Source organism: Malus domestica, chromosome 09 (genome assembly GCF_042453785.1).
Source record: "Malus domestica chromosome 09, GDT2T_hap1".
Classification (NCBI taxonomy): domain Eukaryota; kingdom Viridiplantae; phylum Streptophyta; class Magnoliopsida; order Rosales; family Rosaceae; genus Malus; species Malus domestica.
The window spans coordinates 7,312,987-7,326,444 of record NC_091669.1 but is presented as its reverse complement, the minus strand read 5'-3'; the positions used below and the strand labels follow the sequence as shown (position 1 = coordinate 7,326,444).

General features: G+C 40.9%; 1 long non-coding RNA gene across 3 annotated transcripts; it reads left to right on the top strand.

The window, feature by feature from the left end:
- The first annotated feature begins 961 nt into the window (after positions 1-961).
- On the top strand, positions 962-13,016 carry LOC108174153 (uncharacterized). Of its 3 annotated transcripts, none has more exons than XR_011571600.1 (5): positions 962-1,045; positions 1,468-1,532; positions 1,626-1,693; positions 10,512-10,666; positions 11,231-13,016. It is a non-coding gene; the product is annotated as an uncharacterized lncRNA (long non-coding RNA). The 3 variants fall into 3 exon arrangements; XR_011571599.1 differs by having other exon boundaries at positions 984-1,372; XR_011571598.1 differs by lacking the exons at positions 962-1,045; positions 1,468-1,532; positions 1,626-1,693 and adding an exon at positions 9,286-10,210.
- The last annotated feature ends 442 nt before the right edge of the window (positions 13,017-13,458 follow it).

Sequence of the window (13,458 nt, the reverse complement as noted above, 5' to 3'; positions counted from 1 at the left end):
GAAACGACATCGTATCGCCGAAAAGGAATTTCAAGGTTTTCTTCCTTGCGACTCACTGGAGCTGCAAACGAACTGGAACCGTGGAATCTCAGCTTCGTTAAAAAATATTAGTGTTGGTTGAATAGGGTCCTACATTGGCTTTGCGCTGGTGTGCTTCTTAATACTGTATCTCTGATCTTATCTTTCAACCATTCCATCTAGTTTTTTTTGTTTTTTGTTTTTTTTTTTGGTGTTTGGCTGTTGAGAATCGCCGTTTCTACAAAACTTGGAGGATTTTCTGATTGTTTTTTCTCAGCAACCGGACATAGATTGAGCATTCTTCCACTTCCAGATTCGATCAATTTATGATTATTCTGTTTATTGGAAATCGAATTTTTTGCATATTCTAGCATATACGAATTACTATCAAATTTGAGGGATATGGTTTTCCTTTTTACACTTGTATTTGAAGGTTATGGTCATTTTTTGCAAGTTGGGTTGTCTATGGAATTGGGTGACGGTGGATTTCGTTTTATGATGATGAGACGAAAATTATAGTGCATTTTGTCTATTGAACTTTTCTTGATACAAATTTATATATACTAAAACCCAAACTCGGGTGGTATTGTTCTAGGGCAGTGTGCGGACCAAAATGCTTTTAAAAATTTTCCTTCAGTTCGTTTTTTTTTTATAGGAAAACTAATGAAAATGACTTGAAAACTTTGAGTTTTAAGGATAAGAACAAAATAAAGGGTAAAGTAAATAGTACTAGGTTTGACCTTTTAATGTAAAAATGTGGTTTTTTGTTAAAATAAACAGTAGCGCGGGCTTTTCTTTAAAACTCTCTTTGTTTTTTTTCCTGCTTTCCACGGTCAAAGGACGGTTGTGTCCTTTGCTTCCACGATGCTGTCATCGTCGCTTTCTCTTCATTTTTCAGTTCCTTTTCACTGCTTTTAGTCGAATTTTTTCCCCATTGCATTTGGTTCCCTTCTTTTCCAGCCGTTCGCTCTCTTTCTTCCTCTCTTCTCTCTGCGCCTCGCTTAGTCTCAGAGTTGATAGTTTTGCGGTGAGTTCTTCTAATCTCGCATCTGTGACTGTTTTCTTCTGACTGTATAGATTGTGTTCCCTTGATTTTTAAATGGTAGAAGCTTTTTGGGTTCAATTTAAATGGGTTGTTATCAACCATTGAATTGCTTTTTCGCTTTCTTCTCTGGGATACCTCGACTTCATTGGTTTTTAGCCCTCTATTTTTCTTCGTCTTAGATTTTGTTCTCCGTCGCTCTGCCGATTCATTGGTTTCTTGCTTTGTTCTTCTTTGTCAGAATTCTTAATTTCTACCCGTTTTTAATTCGATTCGAATTATTTGTGGGCTGATCTGATCGACCATTTTGAGGTAAGTTTTGTGTGTTTGTTATCGCGTGTGGTTTCGGTTTCGTGTGTTTCCTAGTTTTTTTTGCATGTCTGATGTCGTTTGGTTTTCGATTTCAGAGATTTTTCCCCATTTTTTATTCGATTGGAAATTGGTTTGGACTGATCTAATCCGGCGTTTCGAGGTAAGTATTGCATGTTTATCAGTCTATATGGTTTCGATTTTCTGTGTTTGGTTTGATAGTTTCTCTAAATGTCTGATGCAAATTGGTTTTCAGTTTCTGGAAACGGTGCCTTTGAAAATTGGGAGTTTCGATTTCGATTTCCCAAGTTCTCTGTGTTGAAGGTATTTGAATGTGTTTTAATTTAGTTTCCTTTGTTTTGCTTGCACCTGGGTTTTATTTTTAATTTTGTTTGGCTTATTTGGAAAGATTTTTTGTAACTCCGCCTGTGTAAGTTTATCTTACATTGCCGGTCCCAAGCCCGGGTAAAGGAAGATGGGGAGGGCGTCAGGTAGTCGACAGCCGGCACTCCACAGTTACGTCGAATCCTTATGAAAATGAATCCAGAACGAAATCGCGCTAAAGCTAGGGCGTCACCCGTAAGTGGCGCGCTGTGTGGCCCGAGCACAGTGATAAGTGAGCAAGGGTCGCTGTATCTCCATCGGCACCCGGATGCAGTGTTAAATGAGCAAGGGGGCCATAGAAACTTCTTTTCGAACGACTCCACTCAAAGTTGTTTGGGAGCATATGCTCCTATCAACTTTACATAGGACACACAAAAGAAGTACTTTGATCCTATTGGAAGAGGGAGGGTGAAGAAGTTAGGACAGAAGGGTAGAGTTCAAGAGAGTAGAATGCGTTTAGGAACGTGGAATATAGGAACCTTAACGGGAAAATCTATGCAAGTAGTGGAAGTTATGGTGAATTCGAAGGATAAATATTATATGCCTACAAGAAACTAAGTGGGTTGGTCTTAAGGCAAATGATCTAGAAAACTCAGGGTTTAAACTTTGGTATTCGGGCACAAATAGAACGAGAAACGGTGTTGTCATCATCGTGGACAAGACCTTGACACAAGATGTTGTAGATGTCAAGATGGTAGGAGATAGAATCATGGCAATCAATATTGTAATAGGACAAGAACTCATCAATGTCATTAGTGCGTACACACCTCAAGTAGGGTTGAATACGAGTTCGAAGGATAAATTTTGGGAAGACCTTGGAGACTTGGTGCAAGGAATTGCCCAGACGGAGAAGTTATTTATAGGAGGAGATTTAAATGGACACGTGGGCAGGGAGACAGGCAACTATAGAGGTTTTCATGGTGGCCATGGTTTTGGGGAGAGAAATGAGGATGGGGAAGCTATCTTGGATTTTGCAATGGCATATGATCTCTTCTTAGCCAACACCTTCTTTAAGAAAAGAGAAGAACATGTGATCACCTACAAGAGTGGGTCGTCAAAAACACAAATAGATTTTCTTCTAATGAGGAAAGGAGATCGTATAACTTGTAAGGATTGCAAAGTTATACCGGGAGAGAGCTTGGCTAATCAACATCGCTTGTTGGTGATGGATGTACATATCAAAAGAGTGAGAAAAAAGAACAAGACTTGGAAGTGCCCAAGGACTAGATGGTGGAATCTAAAAGGAGAAAAACAAGCCATTTTCAAAGAGAAAGTAATCACCCAGTGTGGGTGGGATAGAGAGGGGGGAAGCTAGCCAAATGTGGGATTCCATGGCTAGTTGTATCCGAAAAGTAGCAAAAGAGGTATTAGGAGAGTCCAAGGGCTTTGCCCCACACCAAAAGGAATCTTGGTGGTGGAATGAGGAGGTACAAACAAAGGTGAAGGCTAAGAAGGAATGTTGTAAAGCCTTATACAAGGACATGACCGATGAAAATGGTGAAAGGTATAGATGAGCGAAGCAAGAGGCGAAGAAAGCTGTGAGAGAAGCTAAGTTAGCGGCTTATGATGACATGTATAAGCGACTAGATACCAAAGAATGAGAGTTGGATATCTATAAACTAGCTAGAGCAAGAGAAAAGAAGACAAGGGACCTAAACCAAGTGAGGTGCATCAAGGATGAGGATGGAAAAGTTCTTGCTACAGAGAATGTGGTCAAAGACAGATGGAGAGGTTATTTTCATAATCTTTTCAATGAAGGACATGAAATGAGTACTTCTTTAGGGGAGTTGAGTAACTTAGAAGAGTGTAGAAACTACTCCTTTTATCGTTGAATCAGGAAGGAAGAAGTGGTTGTAGCTTTGAAGAAGATGAAGCATAGAAAAGCAGTGGGCCCAGACGATATACCGATCGAAGTGTGGAAAGTCTTGGGAGAGACAGGTATAACATGGCTCACTGACCTTTTCAATATGATTTTGAAAACGAAGAAGATGCCAACTGAGTGGCGAAAGAGCACTTTGGTGCCTATCTACAAGAATAAGGGCGACGTACAAAATTGCATGAACTATAGGGGTATTAAGCTAATGAGCCATACAATGAAGCTCTGGGAGAGAGTCATTGAGCATAGATTGAGGCAAGAGACACGGGTTTCAGACAACCAATTCGGGTTCATGCCAGGGCGCTCAACCATGGAGGCAATCTATCTCTTACGAAGATTAATGGAAAGATATAGAGATGGGAAAAAGGATTTACACATGGTCTTTATAGATTTGGAAAATGCGTATGATAGGGTCCCAAGAGACATTCTTTGGAGGATTTTAGAGAAGAAAGGAGTACGAGTAGCATATATCCAAGCTATAAAGGATATGTATGAAGGAGCAAAGACTGCCGTAAGAACTCATGAATGACAAACAGAAAGCTTCCCCATAACTGTAGGATTACATCAAGGCTCATCCTTAAGTCTTTACCTTTTTGCGTTGGTAATGGATGAGTTAACATGACATATTCAAGATGATATTCCTTGGTGTATGCTTTTCGCAGACGATATAGTGTTGATAGATGAAACTCAGGAAGGGGTAAATGCGAAGCTTAACCTTTGGAGAGAAGTGTTGGAATCTAAAGGTCTTCGCCTAAGCTGATCAAAGACAGAATATATGGAGTGCAAGTTTAGTGCAAATGGAGGCCAAAATGAGTTAGGGGTGAGGATCGGAGATCAGGAAATACCAAAGAGCGATCGTTTTCGCTACTTAGGATCTATCTTGCAAAAGAACGGAGAATTAGATGGAGATCTCAACCATAGAATACAAGCTGGATGGATGAAGTGGAAGAGTGCATCCGGCGTGTTGTGTGACCGCCGTATGCCACTGAAGCTTAAGGGAAAATTTTATAGGACGGCAATAAGGCCATCGATGTTGTATGACACAGAATGCTGGGCGGTGAAGCATCAACACGTACACAAAATGGGTGTAGCGGAGATAAGGATGCTTCGTTGGATGTGTGGGCACACGAGAAAGGATAAGATTAGGAATGAGGATATCCGAAGTAAAGTAGGAGTAGCCGAAATTGTAGGAAAATTGAGAGAAAATCGGTTACGGTGGTTTGGACATGTGCAAAGAAGGCCTACTGACGCTCCGGTTAGAAGATGCGACTACGGGACAGAGGTTCAGGGCCGAAGGGGTAGAGGAAGACCTATGAAAACTTTGGAAGAGACTCTAAGAAAAGACTTAGAGTATTTGGATCTAACGGAGGACATGACACAGGACCGAGCACAATGGCGTTCTAAGATTCACATAGCTGACCCCACTCAGTGAAGAAGGCTTTGGTGTATTTAACACAATACGTTGAAATGAAGCAAAGCTTATTTATTGATATCTCCGATAAGTTACAAATATGTACATATACATGAGTCAAAATAAACAAACAAGAGGGAACCTTCACAAAGGTTGCTTAGGAGAAGTCTCAGCAGTCGGTAGAGCCCCAGAAAGAGAAGGCACCGGAGGGGGATCATTCGGAGCCTCAGTACTGGACAGAACCCTAGAAAGAGGAGGCATCGAAGGTTGATCATTTGGAGCTTCATTATGCGGTACAGCCCCAGAAAACGAAGGCAATAAATGCCTTTGGAACAAACCCACAAACCGCTGATGATCAAGTAAAACCTGACCATCAGATTCCTTCATCTGGTCAAGCTTCTTCTTCATGTTTATAGCATAGTCATGTGCGATCCGGTGCAACTGTTTATTCTCATGCTTAAGCCCTCTAATCTCCTGTTTGAGACTCATCACTTCAGCCGCCAATGATTCAACTTGGCGGGTTCGAGCAAATAGGCGCTGGGCCATATTAGACACAGAACCTGCACATTGAACACTTAGAGCTAGAGAATCCTTAACAGCCAACTCATCAGACCGTTTGGAAAGTAGTCTGTTATCTTTGGGAGTGAGAAGGTTCCTGGCCACCACCGCAGCAATCATATCATTCTTCATCACGGAATCCCCAACGGTAAGCGGACCAGTAGGGGATAAGAAGGATGGGCGCCATATGTTGTTTGGAGAAGGCGTGGCTGCCTCTTCAACGAGGTTCAAGTCAAAACGACGGTCGGAGGGGCCAGACATTTTCAAAGGTGTTGAAGAGAGAAGAGGTCGGACAAATCAAGATCTTAGAAGTGCAAGAAGGGAGCTTCTACTGGTGAAGATTCAAGTGTGCTTTGGAACTTAATGCCAGCCTCTATAAAAATCTGCACTCAACGGAGCTTCAGAAATCGAAGAGGCGCCTGTCTAGAAATCGAAGAGACGCCTGCCCAGAAATCGAAGAGGCGTTTGCTTTCTCAAAAGCTGGGCTGCTCAAAGATTACGAGGGCCGATCTCAGAAATCGAAGAGGCGTTTGCTTTCTCAAAAGATGGGCTGCTCAAAGACCACGAAGGCCGATCTCAGAAATCGAAGAGGCGCTTGCTTTCTCAAAAGCTGGGCTGCTTAGAGACCACGAGGGCCGATCTCAGAAATCGAAGAGGCACTTGCTTTTTTCAGCCTTGTCAGCACCTGTCACATGCACACTCAGCTTTGCTGAAATTACGGGCATTCTGTTGAAAATTTCTGGTGAAGTAGAAAGCACGTGAATCTTACTGTTCAATCATCCACTTTCCACACGCACCATCAGCTCATAGGTACCACAGATAACTTTGCCAAAGATCTCTGACAAAGTTTAGACACGTGAAGCTTGCAGCTCCCACTACATCGCTATGACCAAGAAGGGTAAAAGAATAGCAAAGAAACAGCACTAACAAAGTTTATACACATAAATTTTGAAGGTCTAGCTACCATATTATTACCTACAAGGGTAAAGGAACAGCACTGCTGCTGGATAATTGGAAAGTCCTTGTGTGTCAACCTCTGTGCTCTGTGGCAAGGTAGACTAGCAAACATGCCCAACCTTTACTTACATTCGAGAAAACACTCCCAACAAGATTGCTTGCTCCAAAATCGAAGAGGCACCGTCCTCCGAATCTCGAGAGCCAGACTCCCAACATGATTACTTTCTAAAAAATCGAAGAGACAGCGCTCTTCGAATCTCGAGAGCTAGACTCCCAGCAGGATTGCTCTCTCAAAAATCGAAGAGGCACCGTTTTCCGAATCTCGAGAGCCAAATCCCCGACAGGATTGCTTGTACAAAAACCGAAGAGGCACCGCTTTCTCAACTTCGAGAGCCAGATCTCCTTGGATAAAGCTGGTCTGTAATCTTCACACGCAACATCAGCTTTCCAGATACTACAGACCACTTTTTCAAAGTGCTTTGACACACGTGAAGCTGGCAGCTCCCACTACCATGCTATGACCAAGCAGGGTAAAGGAATATCATTACTACTTGTTGTTAGGGAAACTCCTATATATGTCGACCTCCATCCTCAACGGACAGGCAGACCTGCAAAAATGCTCAACCCTTCCTCATATCTGAGAGGGCACTCCCAACGAAGCTTCTCGAAATACTCAGCTTTCTTTCCCCCCGATAATACCTCTGCAAACAAGCTATACCAGAGCAAGAATATCTCATATCATCAGGGTTAAAAGCAAGAGTATCACATATCATGCTTTTTCCCTGTCTTTTCCTTTGGCCTTGTTCTTACCTGCAAGACAAGGAGAAATAGAGCAATCAATCAGCATTTGGAATTAAGCTTCCAGTCAGGAACTGACTGCCTGGAAGCCCTTACCTGATTACTTACCTGGCATTGCTCTCGAGTACCCATCTTCAACATCTTATGCTTCCAGAGAAGATACCACATCTGCCTGAGGAACAGATAGGGAAAGTGAGAAGGATATAAGGAAGCATGTGGAGACAAGCGTAACAGAACACGTGCCGATACATCCACTACTTTGTCAACAGCAAAAGTATCCCATATCAGCAGGGTCGAACGTACTCTAGATTTGATGGGCGTGTTTTGACCCTCAAATTCTTCAATTGGCCTTATACTCTGGAGGACACCAGAAAATCCTCCAGCCCAGTTCAAGAATAAGCCTATGGAAAGTTATTTCTTCAAAAGCAAAAGTATCTCATATCATCTATTCTCCTTTTCTTCTCTTTATCCTTCATGCTGCCTGCAAGCTAGGGAGAATAAGAACAATCAGCCGGAACTCGAAATCAAACTTCTGATCTGAGACTGATTGCTTGGAGCTCTGATTGCTTACCTTGTCTGTCACCTCTTTCAGCAGATCCCCTAGCTCGGCGACTTGGGGGACTCCTACTACATGGTTTGTATCGCACTTGACCAAGCCTGAAACTACAAGTAAGCTTCAAGTGAAATTGATACATTACCTTGTGCATCTCCACCAGTTAAAGATACCACCCCTGGATGGAGGAAGCGTACTTCCAGAGAAGATGCCACATCTACCTATGAGACAGTTAAGGCAAGTGAAGACGAGAGCTTGCACCTATGTCATTTGTACTAAATCATTCACTTGTACTCACTAAAGGAGAGCTTGAACCTATGTACTTACGTAAACCCTTGACAATTAATGAGAACTCCTCTACTCCGTGGACGTAGCCAATCTGGGTGAACCACGTACATCTTGTGTTTGCTTTCCTGTCTCTATCCATTTACATACTTATCCATATTAATGACCAGAGCAATCTAGCGAATATCACAAACTTAATACTTTCTGTTGTACCAAAGTCCTCACTGATTTTGTGCATCAACAATCCTTAAGTCCTTACCTTTTTGCGTTGGTAATGGATGAGTTAACAGGACATATTCAAGATGATATTCCTTGGTGTATGCTTTTCGCACACGATATAGTGTTGATAGATGAAACTCAGGAGGGGTAAATGCGAAGCTTAACTTTTGGAGAGAAGTGTTGGAATCTAAAGATTTTCGCCTAAGCCGATCAAAGATAGAATATATGGAGTGCAAGTTCATTGCAAATGGAGGCCAAAATGAGTTAGGGGTGAGGATCGGAGATCAGGAAATACCAAAGAGCGACCGTTTTCGCTACCTAGGATCTATCTTGCAAAAGAGCGGAGAATTAGATGGAGATCTCAACCATAGAATACAAGCTGGATGGATGAAGTGGAAGAGTGCTTCCGGCGTGTTGTGTGACCGTCGTAGGCCACTAAAGCTCAAGGGAAAATTTTATAGGACGGCAATAAGGCCGGCGATGCTGTAAGGCACAGAATGTTGGGCGGTGAAGCATCAACACGTACACAAAATGGGTTTGGACATGTACAAAGAAGGCCTACGGACGCTCCGGTTCGAAGATGTGACTACGGGATAGAGGTTCAGGGCCGAAGGGGTAGAGGTAGACCTAGGAAAACTTTGGAAGAGACCCTAAGAAAAGACTTAGAGTACTTGGATCTAACGGAGAATATGACACAAAACCGCGCGTAATGGCGTTCTAGGATTCATATAGCCGACCCCACTTAGTGGGAAAAGGTTTTGTTGTTGTTGTTGTTGTATTTGGAAAGATTTTTTGTCATGTTTTTTCTATGTGTTTTGGTTGTGGGTGTGTTCATAGTATTTTTCTTTGTAGAATTTCAAGATTTAACACCGGTGGATTTAATCTTTTTGCTTAAAATTGCTGCTGTTGTGATACAATAAAATTTATATTCACAATTTCCAATTTGACAAAATACTTTATTGCCCTGTGTTATTTTTTGTGATAAACATATGAAGACACAAAAACAACCACACATGCCTTACCCATTTAGATAAGCATTTGTATCCATGTTTACACATCTATCTTAAATGCTGTCTTGTAAAATCCAGTGGTTAATTCCAAGTTTACCATCTAATGTGCTATTAGATACTCTTTTTTTTTGTGAAATTGGATACTTTGCTTACAACTTAATAATTTGATTGCCCCTTTAGTTGCATAAACTCAGTAAAATTTTGAGGTTTTAGACACTTAACTGCTGAATCTCTACGGTTTCTTTTGTTTTGTCCAATTGTTGTCATTATTCTAATTGGGTAATTTAAGGTTTTTTACTGTGTTTATTTATTTACTGATTAATTAGTGGGTCTAAACTCTTAATTGAATTGAGGAAAACAGAGAACTAGCAAAGCTTCGTAGAGAACATGCACCTGTTTCCTGTCATCCTATATTTATTCCTTCATTTGGGTAACACAGCTTAATGAAATAAAATTTCAAAAATATGTTAATTTCACGCTTTTGATTCGAGTTTAACAATAACATTTACATTCACAGTGTATCTTTTGCTCAGTGGATAAACAGCTGTAAATGAGCTTGACTATGTCAAATTGAATGTTTTAGTTCCCACCACCTATTTGATAAAAGATAGTGTCAAAACTCCTGCAATATGTGTTCAAGCTCTCCCCCTTCTCTTTCTAATTTATATTGTTTCCATACACTGAAACCATAACACTAAATTCCCAATTTATTGCCCACAATGATGTGTCTTATATCTCATCGAGAAGCTCTCAAGTCCACCGCACTGTCCAACTTTTTTGCCCACTTCAGGTACTGCTTTTAGCATCAAAATCCTATGTATGTCTAACCTTTCTTCGCATTTTCAGTTGTTTTAGTGAAATGATGTGCATGAATTAATACAACATAAACTTACATAGTTTGTGAATTCAACCATTGAGGCTTCTAACTGGGTTTTGATTGTTTCACTGAACTTTTATACGTTTCAAATGTTTAAACATTGACGCTTCTAGCTGAATTTTCATTGTTTGGCTAAACTTTTATGCTTCATGGTGCCTGTGAAATATAAGTTCACCATTGGTACATAATTAAGATTTGATTTGATATCATTCAGGTTTGATTCGTTCAACGCTCTTGATTGTTTTTTTCAAGCCAACTACTACATTTTCCAACAAATTTACAAAGAACAACCAAGCTGGATTACAGCCAGATTCCGTCAAATTATATCACTATTGGTATTGCAGCTGCCCACCTTACAGAAATTACAAGGTTTGCTCCACTCTATTCTTCTTTGATACATTTCATTCAAATTCGTATATTTCGGTAAGAAACAAACTTTTATCTATTCCTTGAGTTAGGCAGAGTTGTAAATATAACTTTCTACATGTTGTATGCTGTTTAAAAACACGCAGCATCGCACGGGCACCTTTGCTAGTGATATTCTAAACTACAATGATTTATGGGGAAAAGGGATTCAAACTCGGGCGGCTAATGTGTTTGCTTTTTGTTCTTTTGGGCAATATGGGTTGTCTATGGATTTTGTTCACCGGAGGATTTCATTTTTATGATAATGAGTGGAAAATTCAAGTGGATAGTGATTCGAACTCGAGTGCATGCAGGGGATGGAACCGTTGGAAGGCGTTTTTTTTTTTTTTTTTGAAGCAGTGGTTTTGGGTTGATTAAAGAGTTCTTCTTTGGTTGTTAATGTAGCTGTTTTCTGTTCTTATGTAAAAATATTGGTTTTGCTCTAAAAGAATCTCTGAATATGTTGTACTTGTTGTTATGTTTTCTGGATTGACTAATGGGCTTTTTGTCTACCCTTTTGTGGAGCAGATGTGATTTATTTGTGTAAAATTTTTGGCACCAAAAAGAAATTATGGCACTGAGGAAGAAATTGTGCGAGAGATCCAATTTCAATGGCAAAATTATGGACAACTTTGCAAGGTATTACAGGTCAAAGATGGACTTAAGGAAGCTAAAGCCTATGATTCAAAAGAGAATCCAAAATCGAGCTAAAGATTACCCAGTGCCAGCCATGGTACCAGTTGCCTAGGAGGTCCTTGATTCCCGGAGGCTTGTTATGCAAGGTGTTTCTACTCTCCTCAAAATGGTACCAGTTTTGGCCTGCAAGTAAATCCCTCATCTGCCAAGTATTTTTTTACTTGTAAAATAAATTCTTTTTAAGCTTTGAACTACTAGGCACTCTATTGTTCCATCGCATAGTTACTGACATGTCCTGGAATAATACCGACTTTGAAGCTCCAGAGTTGATGTTCTGTATTTCTTGTTTAGGAATAATTAGACCACTTTATCTGCATGTTCCTGGCTCCTGAGCTCCCTAAATGTTATTTTTAGTAGCAGCACAAGCTATGTTTTCCAAACTAGATTTATCTAATTGACCTTCCGTTCTCCATACAGCTCTTTTTGAACAATTTCTGTGACTCAACGAAAGGCCTACTTTTTGCAGGTTCTGTCTAGAAGTATATATAGGTGAGAAAGGCCACTTAATTCAGACTTGTTGTGGCTTCAAACGTCGTGGCAAAAATTGAGTTCATGAATGGATAGTTGGTGGTTTGAAAGATGTGCTTGTTCCAGTAGAGACATTTCACCTCAAGCACATGTTCCAGGATGTTATAAAACACCATCAGAGGTTTGACTTTGAACGTGTTCCTGCAGTTGTCGAGCTATGCTGGCAAGCAGGGGCTAATGATGGAAATCATTTAAATTGGAACTCTGAAAGTGATTGTGTTGGCGTTGATGGAGCTGAGTCTTTGTCATCTGATGAACTGATTCTGGTTGCCAGTGGAACTTTAAGGGCATGGGATATACTTAGAAATGGCGTGGAGAAGTTGCTGATGGTTTATCCAGCAAAAGTCTGTAAACATTGTTCAGAAATTCATGTTGGGCCATCTGGGCATAAGGCTAGGCTTTGCGGAATTTTTAAGTATGAGAGTCGGCAGGGAACCCATTTTTGGAGGAAGGCGAATGTAGATGATCTTGTACCTCCAAAGACTGTATGGCGGCGGCGTCCTCAGGATCCTCAAGTACTTTTGAATGAAGGGAGGGGATTTTATGGGCATGCTCCGGCAGTAGTAGAACTATGTACACAGGCAGGTGCCATTGCACCTCCAAAGTATCACTGCATGATGAAACTGCAGGGTGTAAGTACCACACTTGGAGATCAAAGGTTGCTCCACCCGAATGATCAAATGAAAATGCCGGTTGATTCGAAGGTAGAATATTGAACCTAGCAGAAGCTCCCCAGGACCGTTGGATCACAGATGGGTGTAGAATTGCTTATAGCTGTAATGCTTGATGATCTGAAATGGGAAAACGAAACACCTCAAAAGCTCCCTTTAGATGGTCTGATCTTCAATCTTGAGAATGATTGTAACATCAGATGACTGACAACGGAGTTCAAGATGGGTTGCAAAATCAACTGAACGCGTATTGCCCCTTTCAGTTGGAGCATGAAAGAGATGATCGAATTTGTAGCTTTGCTTTAGCAATGCACGCAGAAACAGGAACGTGGAAATTTAATTAAGCTTTTCTTGTATTTAATGATGTTTTTAGATGGGTAATTCAACTTAATAAATCATTGGAACGCTTATTACTTATGCTTCTCTGTAGATCTTCGGTACTATGACTAGTTTACGATTGATTTTCAGCTATAGGATTACTGTTCTTGTGCATATCAATGTTTACTGCGATAGACTGTCCCCAGATGCCTCAGAAGCAATTGCCTCTACTCATCGACTGTGCTCGAGTCTTCAGTTTCACCAGAATGCTCATCGCATCGAGCAAACTCGAGGCAGTTTGTACCACAAGACTCAATCTCCTCGACGGAGGGTCGCTCTTTATTTCATTCATGGTCTTGAGGAACAATAGGATCTCGGAAAATTGACAAATGCCGTACTCGCTCAAGTTGCGAAATTCGTTTTCCAACTCGATTCCACAGAAAAAAGAGTGACATTCTTTTGATGGGTGTGCCATCACCCGCACACAGTTTCTGTTCTATTCTATTCAATATGATGCTCCTTTTCGATGATTCGAATCAAACT